Genomic DNA, 25,142 nt, shown 5'->3' with positions numbered 1-25,142 from the left:
GAAGATAAAGGAGATTGTGAGCTGCTCTGAGACTCTGAGTGGAGGATGGAATATAAATCCAATGTCTTCTTCTTCTTCTAAATAGTTTGGGGCCAGGGTGCTTGAAGAACTGCCTCCTCTTATATTGTCCAGATCTCATTCACAAGCTGCTCTCTGCGCTTCTTTCCTTCTAGGGCAACATAAAACACCATCCTCTATATGACAGCCTTCAAATACTTGAAGATAGTTATCATATCATTTCTCAGTCATCTCCTCTCCAGACTAAACATACCCAGCTCCTCTAGCCCTTCCTCATAGGATTTGGTCTCCAGAACCCTCACCGTCTTCATTGCCTTCCTCTGGACATGTTCCAGCTTTATAGCCTTCTTAAACTGTGGTGCCCAAAACTGAACAAAATACTCTAGGTGAGATCTAACCTGGGGCTTCTGAACTCATTTGTTATGAGCGCCAGATTTGACATAAATGAGACCCTGTCAGGCCAGGCCATGTGTGTCATAAAATGTAATGCCAGGTAGTGGAGATATAAACTTTATAAAGGGCACAGGCAAACACAATTAAAGATTTTTTAAAATTAAAATAAAACATGCTTAAAATATTAGCACACTTGCAATATTTTTGTTTAATAGTCTCTGATAACTGACACCTCTTGCTCTGAATTATTGCATCAAAAACTGGAGACAATGCCTGTGCTGTAGCAGTCTTGTGTATGATGCTCAGGTGTTGCTCAGGTGTACATCTGTAAACTGCAAGCCTACTTTTGATTGTTGGCATTCATTACAGAAATCTCATAGTCAATGCTTTGAGCCTAAGACCCGGAGGAAAACATGAAATGGCTGGGCATTGTGAGCTTTTGTACATAAATTGCTTCGTATACTGATCAAGAACATGGGAAGGCACCATGGCACAAACTGAGGGCTATGTATTTGTCTACAAAACTGTAGTCTTCCAAAGAAAAATACAGCTCCTATGTGGCAGAACAAGAAAAAAGAAACAGCTGGGTATAGTGGTCAGTATCAGCCTACTATCTGGGAAGTCTAACTTCAAAATCCCCAATTAAAAAAAATCAAAAGAAAATGTGAAATGTGAAAGAAAAATCAAAGGAAAAGTGCTGGGTGAACTTAATCTGGGCACACTCTTAGCCTAATCCTGGTTGCTGTCATTCCTCTTCTAGATCATGAAGGCTTGAATACAGTGAAAAGGGGGAGGAAAAAAGTTGCACCCAGGGCAACTCTGGCATAATGAGCCAACAAAACACAAATCTCTGTGTTTGTGTTTGGGTGTGTAGCAAGGCAAAAAGTTCATACCTTGAACAAAATGTTCCTGGTCTTAAAAGTGCTTTCTTTGTATCTCTCCCATGTGATCAATGGAGGGAAATGGGCAAAGGAAGCTCTGGTTGTTTCCCTCCCTCACCAGGGCATGAGGAGGGGGAAGAGTCTAAGCCAACAGGAGGAAGAGAGACTTGGCTCAGTACCTCTGCAGTGTGACTGAGAGAGCATGGCAGCCCAAGATTTCTCAATTACACAACAGAGCTACAGAGCCAAGTGCCTCCATTGGTTGACACTCCTCCTCCTCACTTTGGGAAGACAGAGGTGGGAAGAGGGAAGGAGTTAAAGTCTGCCTTGCTCAGCTGCCTCATCACAGGGGAAAAATAAAAAATGGTGACCAAAGGAAGAAGGTGAGGAAGAAGGAAGCAGACAAGGGCTACTTGATGGCAGTCCTGATGGAGCCCTGTGGGGGCTAGATTATGTGTTCGGTTTTTGCCATTTTGAGCACCTTTCCCCTCACAAGAGAAGACTGAGGAAAAGTAGGAATTGAGCAGTTCTGCCCTTTCTTCATCACCTGTTACAATTTCACTTTCCTGTCCCCGCAATGGGCCTATCATGTCTTTTCTTTTTCTTGCTTTCAACATAAGAAAAAAACACACGCTTTTTTGTTGTTTTTAGCATCTTTTGCTAGCCTAAGCTCATCCTGAGCTTTAGTTTTCCTCTCTCTCTACAAGCACTGGTTATTTGTTTATATTCATCCTTGGTTATAAGGCCCACTTTCCATTTCCTAAATGAGTCTTTTTTATTTCTTGGGTCCTTAGAAAGCTGTTTATGAAGCCATCTTGGCTTCTCTGGGCCCATCCCATTTTGATTCCTCATAGGAATAATCTGTGATTGTGTCACGGGCTGGGGCCAGGCCAGGCGAAGTCCAGGGGCAGTCCAAGGTCTGTAGCTGGGTAGCAAGGAGGGTCCAAAGCGCCAAAACCGAATCACAGTTCAGGTATCATAGGTCAGAGGTTCAGAAGCCAAAGTCAGGGGGTCCAGAAGCCGAAGTCAGAAGCCGGAGTGGATGCTAGAACATCAGGTAAGTGACTAGTTGCTTCCACAAAGCCTTCTCTCAAAGCCCACAGCTATATAGCCCTCTGCTGTCTGTTGCCCATTTGGGCTAATTGCTGACTCAGAGGGCAGCCAGGATCCTGCTAAGACTCAAGCACCCTCACTCCAGAAGGGCCAGAATCCTTTCAAAACTCAGGGCTCAGGGAGCGTCTTGCTCGTGAGCGTGCCGCCCTCCTCCGATCCCTGAGGTTTTGACGAAGGCGGTCACGCACACAAGCCACCCGAGAGGGCGAGGCAGGGGGGCTTGGATCTTCTCCAGCAGGAGGCAGGGGCACTGGTGCAGGTGGCAGGGGCACAGTTTCTTCTGCAGGCTCAGCTTCTTCTGCAGGGCCCCCAGCACCCATGACAGATTGTGCCTTTGGTATTTTACTTTTAAGAAACTCCCACCCCTCTTGAACTTCCTTAAATATTTCTGGCCATGGGAGTCTACCTAGCATAACTTGATTTGTCAAAATTTGCTTTCGTGAAGTCCTACCTATATGTCTTACTACTTACAACTTTTCCGTTCCCAAAGATTATAAATTCCAAAATTATATGTCAGTAATACCCAGGGTGCCCACTACTTTCACTTTGTCAACCAGTTCTTTCCTGCTGGTGAGAATCCATTCCAAGATAGCAGATCCCCTTGTTTCCCTCTCCACTTTCTAGAAAATGAAGTTGTCAGCAAAGACATATTTTTGGAATTTTTCTGACCTTTCATTTTTAGCAGAATTGGACTTCCAACAGACTTGATACATCCAGCTGTAGAAATCTACAAAATGCAGTTATTACCCAAGCTTCTGTATGGAGCGCCTGTATGGGCTTCTGGAAATCTTCATACTTCAGAAATTTCCCAAAATAAATTTACACTCAGGCTTCTTGCTGTCCCACCTCCAACACCTTCTGTAATTACTAGAATAGAATTATCTTTATCTCAGATAACAACCTTAGTTCATAAAATAACTATTAATTTTTGGTTGAAGATTATTTTTCATATGGCTTCTTAATTACTTACTTTGGCATATGGGAATATGAAGGATAAGTCTTGGCGCAGTTTTGTTTTGAGAATAGTGGCCAAGCTTGGCTTCTCGGGTGATTATCTGAGATCCCTTGGTTTTTACAATGCCAAATTTCTTGTTAAGCAAAGATTGTTGGATCAGTGTATTCAAGCTGACATAGTACTTTTAGGCAAATTGAGAATTTCTGTGATTTATAGACAGTTATCACCCTCACCTCTGGTATCTTCTCCATATTTTGTTAATCTAATTAATTTCAAGTATCGAAAAGCTTTTACTAGGGCTCATTTTGATATCTTACCATTATTGGCCAATGAAGGTCGTTTTAAGCGGATACCTTATGAGAAAAGAGTTTGCCCCTGTGATCAAATGTCTATTGAAGACCTATCTGTCATATTTTATTGTGTAAAACATGAGGTAGAACAAAATAGGTTTTTGTGTACCATTTTAACTCACCTTCTTGGAAGGTCGGACCAAGAAAAATTAGTATTCCTATTGTCAGATAGAGATAAATATATTAGTTTCCAAGTGGCAAAGTTTATGGCTGCCATTATAGATTAAAAAATGAGTAAAGAGATATATTAACTACTCTCCTTTTTACTACTGTGAATTGTTTTCTGAGGATGTCATTGGATAAATTTTATTGATAATTCAGTCTAAATTTTATCATGATTTATATAATTCTATTGTTGTATTGAATGTTTTATTTTATTTTGTTATCTGGTTGCCGATTGCTATGGCATTTTGTTGCTAATGCAATAAAGATTGACACTGACTTCCAACAGATATCTGGGTAATTGAAATCTCTCATGGCCACTATGTTCCATCTCTTTGAGAACGTCATAATCTGTTCTAGAAGTGGCTTATCCAAGTCACTTGGTCACTTGTGGCTTGGTGGTCTATAGCAGACCCCCACCACAATATCACTAATATTTCTTACTCCTTTCATTTTTACCCAGAGACTCTCAACAGAACTTCCATGCTCAGATTCACATATAATGCTACTCCCCTGCACTTCCTTATTTGCCTGTCCCTTTTTAATAAATTGTATCCCTCAATCCTAATATTCTAATTGTAAGTGTCATCCCACCAAGTTTCAGTAATGCCTATTAGGTAATAGTCCCCTTCTTGTATTAGGACATCCCAGGACTTTTTTTTGTAGCAGGAACTCCTTTGCATATTAGGCCACACACCCCTGATGTAGCCAATCCTCCAAGAGTTTACAAGGCTCTTTTTTGTAAGCTGTTGGAGGAATGGCTACATCAGGGGTGTGTGGCCTAATATGCAAAGGAGTTCTTACTACCAAAAAAAGCCTTGGGACTTCCAGTTCCTCGTTTCCCATACTTTGTGCATTAGTGTAGAGATATTGGAATCCATGTTTTATGTTCCTTGAGGTTTTATTTTCTGTACTTACCTGTGAGTTAATGTTAGCTAGCTTATGTGCCACAGCTTGCCTGGTGCGTCTTAGTTCAAGCCGGTCATAGCCCATAGTCAGGAGAAGGAAGAGAATGCCTCCCCCCTCAGAGTTATATTAACCCTGGGCCAGGCCCCTAGGCTTTCAGGTATTTCAGGGCCCCTCCGGCACTTCAATCTTTCACCCCACTACAGCTGACAGCCTGACCCTGGTATAGTAGGTACTTGACCAGAGTATATAACCCTATATCCATTTTGAGGGTCTCCTGAAGAACTCTATTCACAATTTTTAAAATATATTTTTATTGCATGAGTAGAACTCCTGGAAAGCACATTTCGGGGGTATAATTGTTCAATACTGTAATATTTTGAAGTAAATAAAATTTTTATTATTTATTAAAATATATAATTTATGGATAATTGTTTTAATGTAAGAGACAGTTTATTTCACTGCAATAAGTAAGCAGTTAATTATCTTATTAATAGAGGCTATATAAGAAAATCCATAAATTACCAAAAAAGAAAGGAAAATAGGAGGTGAAGCAAAATTCTTAACTATTTGTTCTGTTAGGACATGTAGAAGTTCTACATCGATTATACAAAATGAAATTTATAAAACAATGAATATTGAACTACAAGATCTAATATTGCTCTTATACATTTAATTAATACAACAAATTATCAAATAGAACATGTAACAATATACAGTGAAAGGACTTTTACTGATTATTTTGTAATTTTAAACTATAGTTAATTTTAAAATTCTTTTTACAATGAGCTCATACAAAAAAAAACAACCTTCAATTAAAAACCTTCCTCATAATTCTGTCAACAAACTGATCAAGAATAGGACTGGTCAATTTTCCTAAACACAGACACTTCCACATGCATCAGAGCGAGACTGGTTAGTTTTTCATCTTTCAGTGTAAAGCATAAATAGTTTTTTGCATATTTGAGGGTAAAGAAAGAATGTTCATCAGAACGGTTTGTCACCAAAAGGGAAACATATATGCATAGATATATGAACACATTGGGGAAGACATCCTGCAAGTTGTTGGATACAAGCATTCTAAACATCTGCAAGCTAATTGAAGGCTCAGCATAAGCAGTACTGGTGTTACCTTCTTTTTTGGAGAGCCAGTTTGGTGTAGTGGTTAAGTGTGTGGACTCTTATCTGGGAGAACCGGGTTTGATTCCCCACTCCTCCACTTGCACCTGCTAGCATGGCCTTGGGTCAGCCATAGCTCTGGCAGAGGTTGTCCTTGAAAGGGCAGCTGCTGAGAGAGCCCTCTCCAGCCCCACTCACCTCACAGGGTGTCTGTTGTGGGGGAGGAAGGTAAAGGAGATTGTGAGCCGTTCTGAGACTCTTCGGAGTGGAGGGCGGGATATAAATCCAATATCTTCTTCTTCTTCTTCTTCTTCTTCTTCTTCTTCTTCTTCTTCTTCTTCTTCTTCTTCTTCTTCTTCTTCTTCATTTTGCTCTTACGATCTGAGCCCACACCAGTCAGTGCATGTGCTCTTGGAAATGAACAATTTCCTCAGGGAAGCTACTGTCAAGATCATTTTAGTGAATGTTTACTAACTTCTTGGCTGCAATCTTCAGTTCTGACAGTTCATCATAATTCATACAAGGCATCTTGCTGAGAAAACTAAACTTGCTGGAGACAGTAGTATATGCTTCCAGCCTCTTTTTAAGGGTGGTTAAAAGCTGATCTATAATGGGCAAAACCACTCTGATTTTAAAGCCAACTTTCCCTGAAGACTCAGTGGTTTCCCTAGGACCATCATTTTGTTGGATTCTGATGCTTCTCTTTCTTTTTCTCTGAGAATTTTTGACATACTTTCATCTTTCCCATTTCCTCAAAATAATCAAAGCTGTCTCTCAAGTTAGAAACATAAATACTTAATGATCTCAGCAGCCAAATTGAGGCTGATATCTGAACTTTGCAGCTTTATACTAGTCTTATGAAACTTTTCCATGACCAAACACCAGTACAATGCCATTCTCGTCAATTTTGAAAGAATATCTCTTGCTTCTTGCTGTGTGTTACTTTCTTTCATGCGTATTCTCTGCAAACAGTTCCAAGTCTTCTATGATCTTTTCATATGCAAGGTTGAGTGCCTTTGTTGCATCAGCGTGAGGAGACCACCATGTACCACTAAGACTTTAAACAACAGGTAAATCATCAGGGGCATCAACTAAAAGTGCCCATTGGTAGGTTAATGTACTGAAGAAGCAGTAGGCATTTTCCACCAATTCAAAGAATTCAGACGCTGCAGAAATGTTGTCGACAGCAGAGTGGCCCACCAGATTCAGGGAATGTGCAAAATATGGAATATAGTCAGCAAGTGGATTCCTTTCCCAAATTCTTGCTTGTAAGCCTGTGTATTTGCCACTCGTTTGAGGTGTTATCATATGATTGGCCTCGGCAGTTACTCATCAATGTCATTTTTTCCCAAAAAACAAAAGACACTTTCTGCAAGCTCTGCAGCATCATGGCCCTTCATCTCAATGAACTGAACAAACCAGCTCACTTCCAAGAACATAACAGAAGATCCAACATAATTTGTCCACATGACTTATGTCTGGGATAGGGTTAACAGAAATGGAGAAATATTTGGCTTCTTTGATTTCCTCATTAATAGTGTTTAATACCTTATTTCCCATAATACCTATGAGTTGGTCACACGTGGATAAAGACATGTAGGAAATTGAACCTTTCTCTTTATTAGTGTACTTTTCAGTGTGGGGGGCTAGAAACTGGTCAAACTGGAACAGTAACTCCTATGTGCCCAAACAGTTACCATTGGTTGGTGACCTAATCACCTGGTAATTTCCCCTAAAAGCTAATCCACATTCAGCTAGAAACTTGATGGTGGCAACAACTCACTGAAGGACAGCTCTTGCATAAGCTTGTTCAGCTTTGCATTGCTTAACCAGAAATGTATTAACACAGCCAAATTTCTTTGCTTTGTGGCAAAAGGTAATAGTGGCTTCTCTGTGGGCCTTGCTGGTTTCATGTGCTGACATTCATTGTGCTGATTTTTTCCAATTAGATAAATCATTTGTTGCAAAGGTATTGTCATCTGATGAAAACAGTTTACACTGAAAACAAAATGTCTTACCTTTGCTTGGTGCATAGCACAGCCAGTTTCTCTTTTTCATCTCTCCATTTGGCAAGTGGCAATAAAACATGGAACTGCAAAAATATCACTTTTGCTTTCCATCCACTTGAATTGAGGTTATGATAGTGCCATTTTCATTGCAGCACTCATCACTCCCTTTCCTAGACCAGTAATCGTACATCTCCTTGGTTACAGTTGGCCACAACCCAAAACCACATTCCATGGTATAGTCAGAAGGACTGGAGGATCTACCAGTGGACATGTATCCTGACTGGGTGGGTTTGTGTCAGGTGGATTGAGTCTTTTGATCTTGACCATTGGTTCTGGTTCATGCAAAGAGCATGTCAGTTAGATCAGTGTCCATCTCTGTGTCAAATTCACAGGCAGTTTGGGAAGCAGAGCTTATGCTATCATTTACACTTTCAGTATTCACATGGACACTAATACCCAGTTGAAATAAACTCTTTTCTCACAGCATAATCATTCTTCCTTTTCTTTTCTCTTTTGAAATCCTGACTTGTGTTTGTGCATGTTGGCTGCTGTGATGGAGTGGTTTTTATAAAACCATTTTGAGAGCAGAAAAATGGCAAGCTAGAAGGCTGAAGGCTGCTATATCTTGATTGGTTAGCTGCCAGTGGCCAGTTGGAGAGTCAGTTTGGACAGCTGAGGACAGGCTGTGAGGGAGAGAAAGATGGAGTTGGAGTGATGTGTTGCTCTGAATGAAATTTATACTGAAATGAGGGATGATGAAACCTCAGACTATCAGTTATTTAAAGAGATAGCGAGAATTTGTTTTGGCCTGACAGCAGAGCAAAGCAGACAACTCTTCAGAGAAATTAAGAGAAAAGCAGGAGAGACATATTCTCAACTAGGCTGTTGTTTGGATGGAGCCTTAAATGGATGGGTTGAAGGAAGCAAATTCAAAACCTTTTAAGAACTAAAACAGTAGATAGGATTAGAACTATCAAAAAATCCCATCACATTTAAGATGGTTCCTGAGGGACAAAAGGCTTAGAAGTTGATGAAGTTGCTATCTTACTTGATGAAACTGAGGGAGACTTGGGGGAATCACTATTCCAACTGCCCATCCAGAAAACAAAAAACAGCCTCATTTGGTGAGAAAAGATCAGTACCTTCCTGAAAATCATACAGAATTGAGGGAATATGTGGTGCAGAATTTGAAGTGGCTTTGGCAGAACTCCCAATAATATAAAAAGGCTACCAAGGGGAATGGAATGTAGAAAAGCTTAGATGTTCCTATTTTGTTAAGAAATTATTTACCCACCCAATTAAAAACTGTAAATATAATAACCAGATCTAAGTAGGCTTCCCAACCCTCCCGCCCTGGCGGGGGACCCCAGGATTTCCACCCTCTTCCCCCGCTCCCCCAAAAAATGGAAGTGGGGGAGAGGGGGGAAACGGCGTCGAGCTGCCGGTCCTGGAGCCGGCGAGGCCGCCGCGCCGCTGCCGCCCCCTCCCCGCCCACCGTAGTTTCTCCTCCGAGATGGGCCCAGGCTGAGCCCATCTCGGAGGAGCAGCCAAGAGGCAGCAGCAGCGCAGGGGAGGGCGAGGCAGGCCAGGAGCATGGCGAGCCGCGAATCCGGGCCCTTCTAGGACCCGGACTTGCGGCTCGCCACGCTCCCGACCCGCCTCCACCCCCCCCTCCGCTTCCGTCCCAGAGGCGGCGCGGCGGCCTCTTCTCCGCTCGCCGTGGCTGCTCCTTCGAGATGGGCTCAGGCTGAGTCCATCTCGGAGGAGCAGCCATGGCGAGCGGAGAAGAGGCCGCCGCGCCGCTGCCGCCTCTACTCTGCTCGCCGTGGCTGCTCCTCCAAGATGGGCTCAGGCTGAGCCCATCTCAGAGGAGCAGCCACGGCGAGCGGAGAAGAGGCTGCAGCTGCGGGGCGGCTCGCCATGCTCCCCGGCGCTGTTCCCCCCCTCCCCCCTAGCTCCACCCCAGTGTCTCCTGGCTCCACCCCCAAAGTCTCCTGGCTCCACCCCCAAAGTCCCCAGATATTTCTGGGGTTGGATTTGGCAACCCTAGATCTAAGCCTTAGGCTTCAGAGCTGCAGCCATCACAAGCTGAACAACAGACAGCACCAGAAGACAGTTCTGGTGATTCTGATACCTTGTTGCAAGGGGAACAGACTGAAGAGTTCCTTGCAGGAAAAAATAGAAGATGAATCTTTAAAGGATTTATGGCAAAAGCAGAAACTACATTCCAGGAGTTATGAGTAGAGAGAACTTTGCTCATTTAAAGTTATAGACCAATGAGTTTACAGGCTGTCTATGAAGAAAAAATAACAGTGCCTCAGCAAAAAAAAAAAAAAAGATGGGCCCCTAGTCCCTTTGAGCCCCTAGGCTTCAGCCTCCCCTTCCCTGCCCTTCCATGGCCCCAGCCATAGCGGCAGCGATGCCACACTGCTGCCCTTTGGCACCTGTGAGGAGGTGGTGTGAGAAGCACCCTACCTTTAAGCCCATCCTAAAGTAGCTTTCAGAAGTATCAGTCACTATTGGAATAGTGCAGAGCCCAGTTGAAGACTGACAGATGTGTTCAATAACGTTATCATAACAGGTTGCAGCTCCTTCTGTGATTGCTACAAGTTGCAAAGTGAAGATAATATAGATTTGTGTCAGATTTACAGTACTTCACTTTTTACAGCCTCTGAATGTTCAAACCATGCTGACTCTTCTCTTTTCTATGCCCCTTAGTCTACATATACAGATGACATTAAGCAATTCCTTCGTTCTCAGATTAATGTAAAGAACAGGATTCAGGCAGAAAGAAGTGACTATGGCAGGGAAACAGATTTATATGGACTTGCGTCTAACATTTTGGAAGACCAAAATAAATCACAACCATATTTTGCAGAGAGGGCATGTGCCTCCAGTTTAAAATCAGTATGGCCTGTGAACACTACCCGATTTACAGACCACCCTCACCTGCTATCAGAAACAAAAAGGCCAGTAGATGGCACTATCCCTCAACAGGCTTTTTATGGTGGAGATAATGTATCAGTGACAGCGCTTTTTTGGTAGAAAAAGCCCAGCAGGAACTCATTTGCATATTAGGCTACACCCCCTGATGTCACCATTGTTTCACATAGGGCTTTTTTTGTAGAAAAAGCCCAGGAAGAATTCATTTACATACTAGGCCACACACTCTGACACCAAGCCAGCCAGAACTCCGTTCCTGTGTGTTCCTGTTCCAAAAAAGCCCTGGTGACAGACAAACAGTATCTGCATGCTGTACCCTTTGCAGAGTGAGCATGTCAATCAGGGCTTTTTTTTGTAGCAGGAACTCCTTTGCATATTAGGCCACACACTCCTGATGTAGTCAATCCTCCTGGAGCTTACAGTAGGCCCTGTACTAAGAGCCCTGTAAGCTCTTGGAGGATTGGCTACATTAGGGGTGTGTGGCCTAATATGCAAAGGAGTTCCTGCTACAAAAAAAACCCCTGATGTCAATAGCTATAATATTCAGACCAATGAGAATGCAAAGGGACCACAGTTTCAAGATTTTCCATATGTGAAAACATATTTTACCCATATACAGTCTTTCAGAAGCAATAAAAGAATCTGGAGCAGATACTTTAACTTATGGAAGAGATAAGGCAGGCCCTAAAGGACAAAATACACAGGTGAACAAAAAAAAAAAAAGCTGAGATGTTTTTGTCACAATTTAACAGATATAGTGAAAGTGCTGATTATTATAGAAATCCAGAGTATTCCAATCCAAATAAAGCAAAGAATAATAAAAATGTAAATTACAGAATCCAAGACATTAAAAAATTACCAATTGGAACAACTGAGTTACCTGCCTTAGATACAAATAATTATAATAAATTATTTCAGAATAAGCCAGCTGTTCAGAAGAAAATGGAATATACCTCTTTGGAACAGCAGAATTTTACATTTCAAAAAAAATGCAGGACTCATGTCAGAAAAGCAGTTTGTGAATGGAACTTCATTTAGCACAGACCTTGGTTTAAAATCAGATTTTACATTAAAGTCTCAATCAGCTGTTTCAGGGAGTTGTGATTTTACAAATGGTGCAGAAAATTCTGAATAATTCAGATCACTGAATATTTTATCAACAAACACAGGAATGACTTCTTCAGGCACAAATATAAGGCCAACATGGATCAACACTCAGATAAAAGTAAACTCCTCTGTCCCTATTCAGAGTCATGGCACCTTGATAAAGTTTGAATAATAATTTATCTGCAGGTTCAAAATGTTCCAGTCATTCTGATGATTTTTTCCAGTTACCATAGAAAAATGTAAATTTAAATAGTAATTTGTTGCTTCAGAAATATCATCAAGAAATGCTCACAGTAGTTTCCAGTTTTGATTTCAATGATGGCATTGCTACAGATCAAATTCAATCTGCCATTCATACAGAAGGACTGAGTAAGGTGGGAGAAGAAAGTCTATTTGAATCTATTATTGAGAAAAAAAATTAAGCCATCAAATGATTTTCATGATAACTATTCACAGCAATATGGGATCCTTGGAAAATATGAATAATAACAGTTTTTAAGCAAGAATGGACATTATGATATTGAAGAAGGACAAAAGCATCTGGATGGACTGTCACAGAACATTTACCAAAATTTAATAGAGTCTTAGGGCCACTTCAGTAGCCATAAGCAAGGAAGTGGCAACAATAATATTGTCAATAACTATGTGAATCACACCCAAGCATCATGCTTGTCAAACAGTTTTATGATGGGAGACTTGAGGCAAAGTCCAAGTATCTCACAGCTTGGTTCCAACAGGTTTCCTTTGAAATCCACTCACCCATTTGGACACTCTGTCATTCCTCTGATGAATTCCTATGATCTGTTCTTCCCTCTGATAATCTAAGCTACTTGTATCTTTATTTTAATGATATGATTATGAAAACAGTTCTTTCACAGGCTTCATGCCAAAATTTGGATTCCAAAGACCAATGAAAACAAGGAGTAGACCAACCAGTGAACTTCATATTGGGTTGGAAGAATGCTATGAACAGTGGAGAGCTTTGGAAAAAGAATGGAAAAAGACTGAGTCAATTCCTGCCAAGATTTACCCAGGGAAGAAGATATCCAGTCCAGTACTAATTATACTCCAGTTACCAGATTGACATAAAATCCATCCAAGGTTTATTGTTTAATTGCTGATCAGTTGCGAGAACAAGCCACAGTTGTGACTTTGCTAGGAAAGAAAAAAAGTCTTTGAAGTTCTCCCCCCCATGCTAATATATTTATTGCTCTTTATAAGATGACTGGGGGAGGCAATGGCAAACCACCCCGTAAAAAAGTCTGCCGTGAAAGCATTGTGAAAGCAATGTCATCCCAGAATCAGAAATGGCTGGTGCTTGCACAGGGGACCTTACCTTTCCTTTGCTTTCATAAGCCCCTGGAAGCAGTTCACATTGTGCAGTCCTGTAGAAGGGATGAAATTGTCAATGCTTCACATCGGAAGAGACAGGGAGCTCCACAACACCAAGATGAGAGATGTTTTTGCTCTTGCACTGGCAATTAAAAAGATGCATAGCAACACGCAAAGCTTATGTGCCACTCCCTACAAAATGTTAGTGATCTTATTTCCAGTTATTGGCATCGTACTAGGCTTTGAATTTTTGTCTTGCTCCCCCATATGATTTAGTTTAAAGTCCTCCTTACTAGGTTTGCAAAGTTCTTACCAAACACATTTTTTCCTACTCTCATGAGGTGCAAACCATCTCCTGATAGAAGAGTTTCATCTCGAAAGTGTAAGCCATGGTCCAAAAATCCAAACTTTTCCTGATGATACCATCTACATAGCCATTCATTTATTTGCAGTATTCTTCTTTCCCTTTCTCAGCCATGGTCTTCGACAGGAAGAACAAATGAAAACACAACCCATCCTCCCAGGTACTTCACCTTCTTATCCAGAGCCACATAGACTCTTTTAATACATTCTAGGCTGTGTCAAGCAGTATCATTTGTTCCCACAAGAATCAGCGAGAAAGGATAATAATCCATGGATTTGATGAGTCTTCCTACACTTTCAGCCATGTCCTGGATGTGTGCACCTAGTAGGCAGCATACCTCTTGAGGCAACATGTCTGGTTGGCATACTTTAGCCTCTATACCTCTTCGTAGGGAACCCAATTTACCAACACATGCCTTCTCCTATATTGGGGAGCAGAAGCTTGAGTCCTCTTATCCACTGAGTCCTGAGAAATCTTCTACAAGTTTCATGAAGGCTGGGGAAGTAGTCCTCGCTCCAGTGGTCCAGAATCAATATCTGTTGAGAGATCCTGGAGCCAATTGCTTAGCAACAGCTCAGAATGTTTCCTGATTGTTCTGCTTCTGCAGGTTACCTTTTCCCATGCACCCTCCTCCTGTGTTGAGTGCTCCTCAATTCGCTGAGGTACCACCACCTCTTCCTCCTCCTCCTCTTGCCCGCTCAAGAGAACGTAATGTGTTCTGTCTATGAAATCTTCAGCTTCCCTTATAAACTGGAGTGTAGACAAGCGTGCCTCAAGTCCCTATATCTTCTCCACCAGTAGGGCTACCATCGTACACTTGCTGCAATTGTAATTGCTGTTACCCTCAGGTAAGAATATGAATATGCCACAAACTTTGCATGTCACTACCTCTGCTTCTTCATCAGTCATGCTGATGCAATCCATTTCAAATCCAATCCAAATTAGTCCTGTTTATCTTGTACCTCCCTGATAATTCCACTGCCAAACTGCCTCCCAAAACTACTTTTGAAGAGCTACTCATATTCCTACAGGGTCCCCAGGCTGAGCTCTTGCCCTTCAGCTCATGCCTCTGGCAAGGAGGAGTCTTACACAATAGAAACCTCACCCAACAGACAATGGGGCCAGAAGTCAATCAAATTACATCCAGGCAAACAAATTTCAATCAACTTATACCCAGGCAACAGAGACAAATAGAAACCACACTTACTCAAACAGGCACCACTCTCCAACAAGCCAGGAGTCATTTTGTAGAAAAACAGGTGGTGGAGCTCATCCAGGGATTTTTATGCAGCGGCACATACTATTCAATGAACAAGGAGGTGGAACTCTCAGAAGAAGGAGGAACTCTCAGAAGGTTCAGGAGCTGTGCTCCTGTGAGCTCCCACTGAATCCGAGGCCTGCAACAAGCTATACACACCCCACACACCCTCAAACACTGTTCTCCCACACAATAACTTTAGTTAAATCTCCTCAGCAGTTATGGAAAGGCAGATTTAAAACACTAACTCCTCCAGCAGCAATATGTCTTGCTGCTCTTTAGAGCCCAGATGTTGCCTTGTACCAGTTTAGGGTGATATACGAACTATGACCATTCCCAGAGAAGTCTGTTTTGGCTACAATTACTCATATATTGCTGTTTTCCAGAGTAGAAACTCTACATTAGGGTTGCCTTTGATAAGCATTGAGAAAATTCATGATGACCCCCTCTCCAACCAGTGCTGGCACCAGGCTATTAAGTGCCCCAGACAAGGACCCCCCCCACCCTGGTCTCCCCCCTACCCATGGACAAAGCTCACCCCCACCTCCAGTCTCCCCCCACCACAGGTGCCCAGCCAGCCTTGCCTCGCCACAGCCGCCTTACCTGACAGGCAGGGTGAAGGTGGGACATGAACTGACTGTGTGCACTGCAATCCAGACACATGCACACTGCCTTTGCCTCTACCACCCCCTCCCTCCCAGGCTTTTTAAATGCAAGGGAGGGCGCAGATGAAAGGGTCCAGCGACCAGCTGATTGGCAAGGCCTTTATATGTAAGTGGGAAGGGCAGTGGCTTTCCCTTCCTTGCTTGCTCACTTCCCCCACCCACCACCCAGGAGTGGGGTGCCCAATTCAGCTCCCCACCAGGGCTGCACCTGTAAGCAAACACCTAGGGTCACCTACTGGATGCGCCAGCCCCGCCTCTAACCAGCCCAGCAATTCAGAGTCCTCAGGGGGAAGAGTCTGAGGAACCAAGGTGAGGAGAACAATTGTGACCAGGAAGGGACTGACAGAGGTGCCATCAGACGATATGCCTGTTGGAACCTGCAAATAAAACCTTGCCACCAGCCCCTGGGATACCCACTACCCCTCCACTATGCAGATCTTATACCTAGGCCCACAGCTCCCTGGACCTGGTCCCCTCTCTGCAGCAATAGCAATGAAGAAGCAGCCCAAAGGAGGTGAAGTGCAGGACTGGTGGCATGCAACACCATCCCAGAACCAGGAAGTGAGGTTGATATTTATTTGCAGAATCCTGGCCACAGAACAACACAGCCATAGGAGCTCAACACCTGCCAGCAGTGCAACTGAGCCCACTTACCTCCCAGCCTATTTAGGCTAAGGTTTGGGAAAGCTGCTTTCCTGGATCAAATAGTCCACTAGGCACTATCCTGTGCATGAACTCTTTGTCTTCAGTTCTAGCTCTTGGCTGCTAGCACCTGTTGATGCTCCCAAGCCCTGCTGTCTAGACTTGAGGGCACTGCTCCAAGAGAGATCTAGCTGGGCCTGCCTGCAAAGCATTGGACAGACTGGTCCAAAATGCAGCTGCCTAATTTTTAACAGGGGCAAGCCAATAATAAAATGTTATACTTGGTATAAAGTGTTATGTAGTTATATTGCATTGCCTTACAGTTTGTTGCCATGCCTAATTTAAGGTGCTATTTTTTACTTTAAATGTCTAAGTGGTTTGGGTGGAAGCACAGTATCTTCAACATGAACATGTTTTTTATTTATTTATTTATTTATGATTTGTATTCCGCCCTTCCCACAAGTGGCTCAGGGCGGCTTGTTTGATTGCTAAGATCACCTGGTGAGACCCTAGTTCATGTTCCTTTACGTTTTCAAAAAGTTTTATTAGTTCTCTCTCGGCTTGGCTTCGCGAACGAAGATTTAAGAAGGGTGCAATAGTCCACGTCTGCTGCAGGCTCGCTGGTGGCTGACAAGACCAATGCGGGACAGGCAGATCCAGCCACAGTGGCTGCAGGGAAAAGTCTGATTTAGGGTTGGTGCTGTAGCAGTGCGATTCTTCCTCAATCTCCTTTTGTCCTCAAGACCAGCTATGCGTGCGTTCTCAAAGGAAGAGACAGCCTGGTGGATGGTGTGTCTCCATGCTTTGCGATCTGAGGCTAGGTCAGACCACTGGTGATGGTTGATGCGACAGGTGCCAAGGGATTTCTTCAAGGAGTCCTTGTACCTCTTCTTTGGTGCCCCTCTATTTCGATGGCCGGTGGAGAGTTCGCCATACAGGGCAATCTTGGGAAGGCGGTGGTTTTCCATCCTAGAAATATGCCCTGCCCAGCGCAGCTGCGTCTTCAGCAGCAGTGCCTCGATACTGGTAACCTCCGCCCGCTTGAGGACTTCAGTGTTGGTCACAAAGTCACTCCAGTGGATGTTGAGGATGGTGCGAAGGCAGGCTGATGAAAGCGCTTAAGGAGTCGCAGGTGATGACGGTATAAAACCCACGATTCAGAGCCGTAGATGAGGGTTGTCATCACAACCGCTTTGTAAACATTGATCTTTGTGCCTTTTTTCAGATGCTTGTAGCTCCACACTCTTTTGTGCAGTCGGCCAAATGCATGGTTTGCTTTTGCCAGCCTGTTGTCAATCTCCTTGTCGATCTTGGCATCTGAGGAGATGATGCACCCCAGGTAGCTGGACTGTCTTCAGAACTGATTCACCCACAGTGATGCAGGGAGGGTGATAATCTTCCTGGGGTGCAGGCTGGTGGAGAACTTCTGTCTTCTTCAGACTAACTTCTAGGCCGAATAGCTTGGCAGCCTCTGCAAAGCAGGACGTCATATGCTGCAGAGCTGATACCGAGTGGGAGACGAGTGCAGCATCATCAGCAAACAGTAGCTCTCGGATGAGTTTTTCCATCGTCTTGGAGTGGGCCTTTAGTCGCCTCAGGTTGAACAGGCTGCCATCGGTGCGATAGCGGATGTAGACACCATCGTCATCATCTAGATCTACTGCGGCTCTTTGAAGCATCATGCTAAAGAAGATCGTAAAGAGAGTTGGTGCGAGAACGCAGCCTTGCTTTACACCTGTGCCTATTGGGAAGGTCTCCGAGAGGTCGTTGCAGTGTCTGACTTGGCCTCGCTGGTCTTCGTGTAGCTGGATGATCATGCTGAGGAACCTTGGGGGACATCCTAAACGTTCCAAGATTTGCCACAGGCCTTTCCTGCTAACGGTATCGAAGGCTTTGGTAAGGTCGACAAAAGTCACATACAGAGCCTTGTTCTGTTCCCTGCATTTCTCTTGGAGCTGCCTGAGAACAAATACCATGTCGGTGGTGCTCCTGTTAGCTCTGAAGCCGCACTGGCTCTCTGGGAGGAGTTCTTCTGCAATGGTGGGCACCAGTCTGTTCAGGAGTATTCTGGCAAGGATTTTGCCTGCGATGGAGAGCAGGGTTATCCCCCGGTAGTTGGAGCAGTCTGACTTTTCCCCTTTGTTCTTGTATAGGGTGATGATGATTGCATCGCGAAAGTCCTGTGGTAATTTGCCTTGTTCCCAGCAGGTGACAAGTTACCGAAGTTAGTTACAGAAGAAAGAAAAGGATAGGGGATTGGGGAGTAGAAAACACCATACATTCCGTTATTATTTTACCTAGAAATTCGTTCAAAACTTATAATTCTACATTACCTTCTTATCATAACTTGTCCTCTACTATTTTATCTCTACTACACCAACTCCATTTCACATTTTGTAGTATATTCTTTTTGTTGAAATTTACCAATTCCAATAAAAACAAATTTTATACTATAAAGTACAGGGAAAAAAGAAAGAATAAGTTCACATCAGAGAATCTTAAAAGTCTTGGTTATCTAACCAGGCATAGAATTTAATCCAATATTTTCTTGCTTCTTTAGATTTCCCAGTTAACAGCTGAGATAAAAAGTTCAACTCTGCTGTTTCCAAAACCTTACCCGCTGCAGCCATTTTTGTGGTAATCTGAGACTTCCATCTTTGCGCCAGAAGGATCCTAGCTGCTGTATTAATATACGCCAACAAATGTCTCATCTCTTTGGAATAGTCCTCTGGAAATATGTTCAGTAAAAATAGTTCTGGTTTAAAATGAATCTGTGTCTTTGTGATCTTCTGTAACATTTCATGGATCATTTTCCAATAATTTTTCACAGTCTCACATGTCTGCCAAATATTGAAAAAGGAACCAGTCTGTTTGGTACATTTCCAGCATTTGTTGGACATATTTGAATAGACCTTACACAATTTCTGTGGTGTCAGATACCATCTTGTATAAATTTTCTTTAAAAGTCACTGACCTAGTTAATTTCACATTAAGTTTCCAAAGTCTCTCCCAATCTTCTAATGCAATATTATATCCAAAGTTTTTTGCCCATTGAATCATACGATCCTTTACAACTTCATCTCGTGTCTTCATTTGAAGTAGAAATGCATATAATTTCGAAATTAACTTTTCTTGTGGACCCAACAAAATTTTATCAAATACATATTGTTCTGTATTAAAACCTATCATCTTGTCTTTGGCATATCTTGATTCAACTTGCATTCTCAACCACCAATCCATTTTAATATCCATATTTTCCAATTCTTCTTTGGATTTTAGTTGATTGTCTTTTCCCAAAAGATCATCATACTTATAATTCTGGTTTGTTTTTAAAATGCTTCTACTGGCTTCTAATGGGTAAATGCTTCTACTAGCGAGACCCATCTTGGAATTTTTTGATAAATTCTCATCTTCAACCATGACCAGGTATGATACAAAGATTTTCTAAACCAATAGTTTTTTAAAATAAGAATGTCCTTCACGTCTTTGGTACCACAAATATGCGTGCCACCCAATAGTTAAATCATGTCCTTGGTATTCTCTCCTCTTTTGTCTCAGGGAAGCTCCCTCAAAATTTTCACCGTATTTCCAGCTATCATCATTGGTCTATCTCTTGCTTGTTTTAAAATGTCATCTTTGATCCTCTTCCTTGTGAATTTCAGATGTACTTCACTGGGCAGCTTGTTTCGCCTTGTATAGCTCAAGGGTACCTGTCTAACTTGATCAAATTCTTCTTCCATCCTCTCAGGGGTCACCTGTACAATTTCAGCCAAAGCCTCACTCAAAATTTTCTGTAGATCTTCATTTTTTTCTTCTGGTATGTTTTGGAACCTCAACATATAAGCAGCTCTGACTACTTCCAGTTGGAAAAGTCTAGAATCTTGTATATTCTGTATTTTTTCCATATGTTCCACCTTCTGGGTATTCTCTGTCACTTCGCCCTCCAGTATTTTTAAGGCCTTGTTAGTCTCAGTTGTCTGTCTAGTATTCTCTGCAAACTCTTTTTTAATCTCTGTCATCTGCCCACCTATGTTGTCTAGTTTGCTAGTTAGTTGTACTATAGCAGTCATTAAGGCAGCTTGCATCTCTTTCATATCTCCTTGTATGGCCATAACACTTCTTCCACGTTTGTTTTGGAACTCTTTGTTCTTGTTTATATCAGATAAACTAAACTGCATCCTAGAGTATCCTTACTATCAAACAGTTCAAAAATGAAAACAATTTTCTGGCCTCTATCAACTGTTTGCTAGTCAAAACAATACTAAAAAAAACCTCTTTTCAGTTCAGCATAATAGTTAGTCAGTGGGAAAAACAGTTCAGTTCAGTTCTCTGAAGATATAGCCATTGCCTGCTGTGAAAAGTTAGCTTAGTTCAATTGTAATCCAAGAAACCAACTGATCTTCCAGCTAAATTTCAGGTATAAAAGATGCAAGATATAAATTTGTAATCCAAGGGCTGAATACCCTAATGGTAATCCAAAGGTGAGACCCAAATTCAATTGTAATAAACCAAACCACATTAGAGAAGAACCAACATCCAAAAATAAAGGTAAAAAGAAAGCAGATGTATCCAATAAAAATTCAATAATCCAGATAGAGAAACCATAGCCCTGTAATCCAGGGTTGAATGCCCTATTTGTAATCCAAACAAATGCCCCAAAAATAAATAAAAAATCAGTGATCCAAAGGTAAAAAAAAGAAAAACCCACAGATCCAACAATAAAAGCACACAGGTGCCCAAGAAATAAAAAGCCAAACCAAAAATCTTTGCAACTATATCCAAAAGATAATCCAGCCACAGATATACAAAAAACCCAAAAAGAAAAGTAAAAAAGTAAAAAACCAAATAAAATGATTTATATCCACAGGAAAGGTTAAATAACCAGTTATTGTTTTTGGAAAAAAAAATTTCGAAGTACTCTTGTTGTCACCAGATATCCTGTTTTATCTCATATTCAGTATCAGATCCCCAACAGTTTTTAATAGTTCTTTACATGCTTCTAAGTTCCATCAAAATACTTGAACTAACTCTTCAAAGCACGTCTAAAACATCCAGCTCTCAGATCTGTCAACAGAGATCTTTTCCCCAGAAGCCAAGAACTTTCCTCACCCACAGGGGTTTGAGGGAAACCATTTAAGTTCAATTATCCATTATAAATTGATGAGATATCTTACATGCAGGTACTCTCCATATATCAGGTTATGCAAACTTTTTCAAGCCTTGCAAAAGAAAGAGGGAAAGTCCCCCCCCCCCTCAGTTTCTTGCTTTACTCAAAGTCTCCTCCTGATTTTCTTTCTCCCTGCCAATATTACAAGTCCTAAATAGTATAAAAGTGAGGGGGGAAAAACACACTTGCAATAATGAGGAGTTTCTGTCCTTTATAAAACTTGAAGATCCGGAATGCAGAATGGGAGAAAGTAGAAAAGGAAGCAGGTGGCTGACGCTTGTGCCATTTAAAAATGGTGATCGGCACAGAGAGGTTTGGGGAAAGCGGGATGGTGGGAGTAGCCACCTCTGCTGATCTCCCTGATCTACCACTCGATCCTCTCACCTTCTGGAAGCCTTCCTGGCCCCCAGAATCGGGTCGTCCTTCATGGGCGACCCCTCCGAAGTGCTGATTTGAGGGCGGCTCAGGACGTGACGGTCCGAGCCACTCTCAATGCCGCGTCGCCAAAACCCGGAAGTCCTAGTTCATGTTCCTTTAGAAGTTTGGTAGCTGGTTACATGGGACAAAGCCTGGTGAGTGGCCACCCCAAGATGGTAAACTCCATTTCTGTCCACTTTTAAATGAGTTTTCCCCAAATTGTTTAAAACTTTTTCTTGTTTAAGTGGACATTTGATTTAGACTAAGCATGACTTTTTTTGAACAAGAATGCAGAAGAACACAGTTCCGGCTATCTTGGCATCACAGAGTGTGGCCTAATATGCAAATGAATTCCTGCTGGGCTTTTTCTGCAAAAAAGCCCTAAGGCTAAGTATCTGTTTTGCTTTTTGCTTCATTCTGCTGTGCTCAGTGACTTTATTTATTAGTCTAATCTGAAAGTGGTTTTTGTTTTGTTCTACTCATCTTATTTTATTTGTTTTTGTTATGTGCTTTTGATTTAATTGTTCCTTCATTTTATGATCTCTGCTATGTTTTAATTGGTTTTATTGTAAGATAACTTGAACAGGCTTTGAACCCAAAGGTGGAATGTAAATATTTAAAATAAACACAGGAGCAGAGATGAAATTATGCACAGTGTGGAGCTTCAGATTATGAGGAGTCTCATAATGTAACCTGTTACATTTCTTTGAGGGGGTGAACAAACATGTGGACAAAGGAGACCCGATAGATATTGTTTATCTTGACTTCCAGAAAGCTTTTGATAAAGTTCCTCATCAAAGGCTCCTTAGTAAGCTCAAGAGTCATGGAGTAAAAGGACAGGTCCTCTTGTGGATCAAAAACTGGCTAATTAATAGGAAGCAGAGAGTGAGTATAAATGGGCAGTCTTCGCAGTGGAGGACGGTAAGCATTGGAGTGCCGCAGGGCTCAGTACTGGGTCCCATGCTCTTTAACTTGTTCATAAATGATTTGGAGTTGAGAGTAAGCAGTGAAGTGGCCAAGTTTGCGGATGACACTAAATTGTTCAGGGTGGTGAGAACCAGAGAGGATTGTGAGGCACTCCAAAGGGATCTGTTGAGGCTGGGTGAGTGGGTGTCAACGTGGCAGATGAGGTTCAATATGGCCAAGTGTAAAGTAATGCACATTGGGGCCAAGAATCCCAGCTGCAAATACAAGTTGATGGGTTGTGAACTGGCAGAGACTGACCAAGAGTCAGTCAGTATCTTGGGGTCATGGTAGATAACTCACTGAAAATGTCAAGACAGTGTGCGATTGCAATAAAAAAGGCCAACGCCATGCTGGGAATTATTAGGAAGGGAATTGAAAACAAATCAGCCAGTATCATAATGCCTCTGTATAAATCAATGGTGCGGTCTCATTTGGAATACTGTGTGCAATTCTGGTCATCGCACCTCAAAAAGGATATTATAGCATTGGGGAAAGTGCAGAAAAGGGCAACTAGAATGATTAAAGGTTTGGAACACTTTCCCTATGAAGAAAGGTTAAAACACTTGGGGCTCTTTAGCTTGGAGAAACGTCGACTGCGGGGTGACATGATAGAGGTTTACAAGATTATGCATGGGATGGAGAAGGTAAAGAAAGAAGTACTTTTCTCCCTTTCTCACTATACAAGAACTCGTGGGCATTCAATGAAATTGCTGAGCATTGGCCTGATCCAACATGGCTTCTCTTATGTTCTTATGTTCTCTAAATACAACCCCCCTTAAAAATACAATTACTAGGGTGTTGTTTGGGTTTTTTTACAATCATATTGGGCCTCTTAATGCTGAAATGTCTTAGAGCTTCAGCCAGCCCTTCAGGAGCAGGCAGTAGAATGGGTTGTATTTCTTCAAGCTGCAGGAAGTGTCTTGAATGCTCTTCCTTACAAAACACACGCACAGAGAGAGAAAAAAGTAGCACAGAAAGGAGCTGCCAGAGCTATTACCTTTTTTTTTTATTGCCTAGTTTTTTAAAATCTGTAAGCTTTTTAAATAAATGACATTCCCTACCTACAGACCTCTTGGATATCTATTGCCCCATTCTGTTTCATGTATTTAGAAGGCCAAAAGCTTCTTCACCACAATGTGCAGATAATATACAAGTCTTTGAACTCCCAGCCTACCTGCTGCAACCAGCCAACACATTTACTTCCTTTCCAAGTCTTTGGGCTGTTTGGTTTTTCAGTTGATGTTCTCAGGGCAAAAGCACAGTAAGTTTTTAAACTTTCTTCCTAAGGTGGATCTGGGAGCAGAAAAATGTTTGCTCTGTCAACACAAACCTAATCCCAAACCAAAAACTTCTTTAAAATAGAGTGAAGGATGGGAATAGATCATCCTTTAAATACATAGGAAGTGTTTTATAAAGATCTCCCTTAAGCAGTGCTGCATACTGATCTTCCTGTATGTTTTACACAGCCTTATTGTAATGTGAATCTGAGAGAATTCATATTCTTATGTAATAGTCAAATGCTGGATTTAATCCCCCACAGAACACAATATCATGAAAATTGCATGGTTATTTAACAATAAATACAAGTGGAAGGACTCCTAAAAGCTTGGAAGGTTATTTTAAGGAGATCTTTGTATATTAGGCAGGGATTTTTTAAAAAAAATGCTCAGCAGGAACTCATTTGCATATTAGGCCACACCCCATGATGCCAAGCAAGCCAGAACTGTGTCCCTGTGCATTCCTGCTCAAAAAATGTCCTGGTATTAGGAAGTCAGAGGACATCTTTTTTTATTCAATGTTTACCTTGAGAAATATTGATGAGGTCTCATTAGGAGCTCAGACATATACTCACCAATGAATTAATATAATAATAATAATAATAAATTTTATTTATATCCCGCCCTCCCCGCCTAGGCGGCTCAGGGCGGCTAACAACAATTCTTACATTAACATAAATGGATAAAACTTTAAATTTAACAATTAAAAAATTAAACATATAAAAACCAGTTAGTTAAGTTAAAATACATAATTCAAATCACATTAAATGTGTCTGGCAGCAATAACTGTTCTGGCGCTGGTTCTGCCAGTTTAAATAGTTCCATGATCGTATTATCGTATTATAGATGGCGGTTCTTTGTTCTTAGCAGCTCAGCAGTCGATATCACTATAGGCTTGCCTGAAAAGGGCGGTCTTGCAGGCCCTGCAGAACTGGTCAAGGTTCCGCAGGGCCCGCACTTCCTCCGGAAGCTGGTTCCACAGTGCAGGAGCCGCGGCTGAAAAGGCCCGTGTTCTAGTGTTTTGAAATTTGACCTCTCTTGGCCCAGGGACGGTCATTTTATTTTTACCCACTGACCTCAGTGCCCTCTGGGGCTCAT

General features: G+C 42.0%; 1 pseudogene; it reads left to right on the top strand.

Moving 5' to 3' along the window:
• Positions 1-14,380, top strand: part of LOC132567321 (meiosis-specific coiled-coil domain-containing protein MEIOC-like) — a 64,378-nt pseudogene extending 49,998 nt beyond the window's left edge.
• Positions 14,381-25,142: the final 10,762 nt, after the last annotated feature.

The sequence above is a fragment of the Heteronotia binoei genome, chromosome 2 (genome assembly GCF_032191835.1).
Source record: "Heteronotia binoei isolate CCM8104 ecotype False Entrance Well chromosome 2, APGP_CSIRO_Hbin_v1, whole genome shotgun sequence".
Taxonomy (NCBI): Eukaryota; Metazoa; Chordata; class Lepidosauria; order Squamata; family Gekkonidae; genus Heteronotia; species Heteronotia binoei.
The sequence above is the reverse complement of the archived record's forward strand: the minus strand, read 5'-3'. Positions and strand labels throughout refer to the sequence as shown.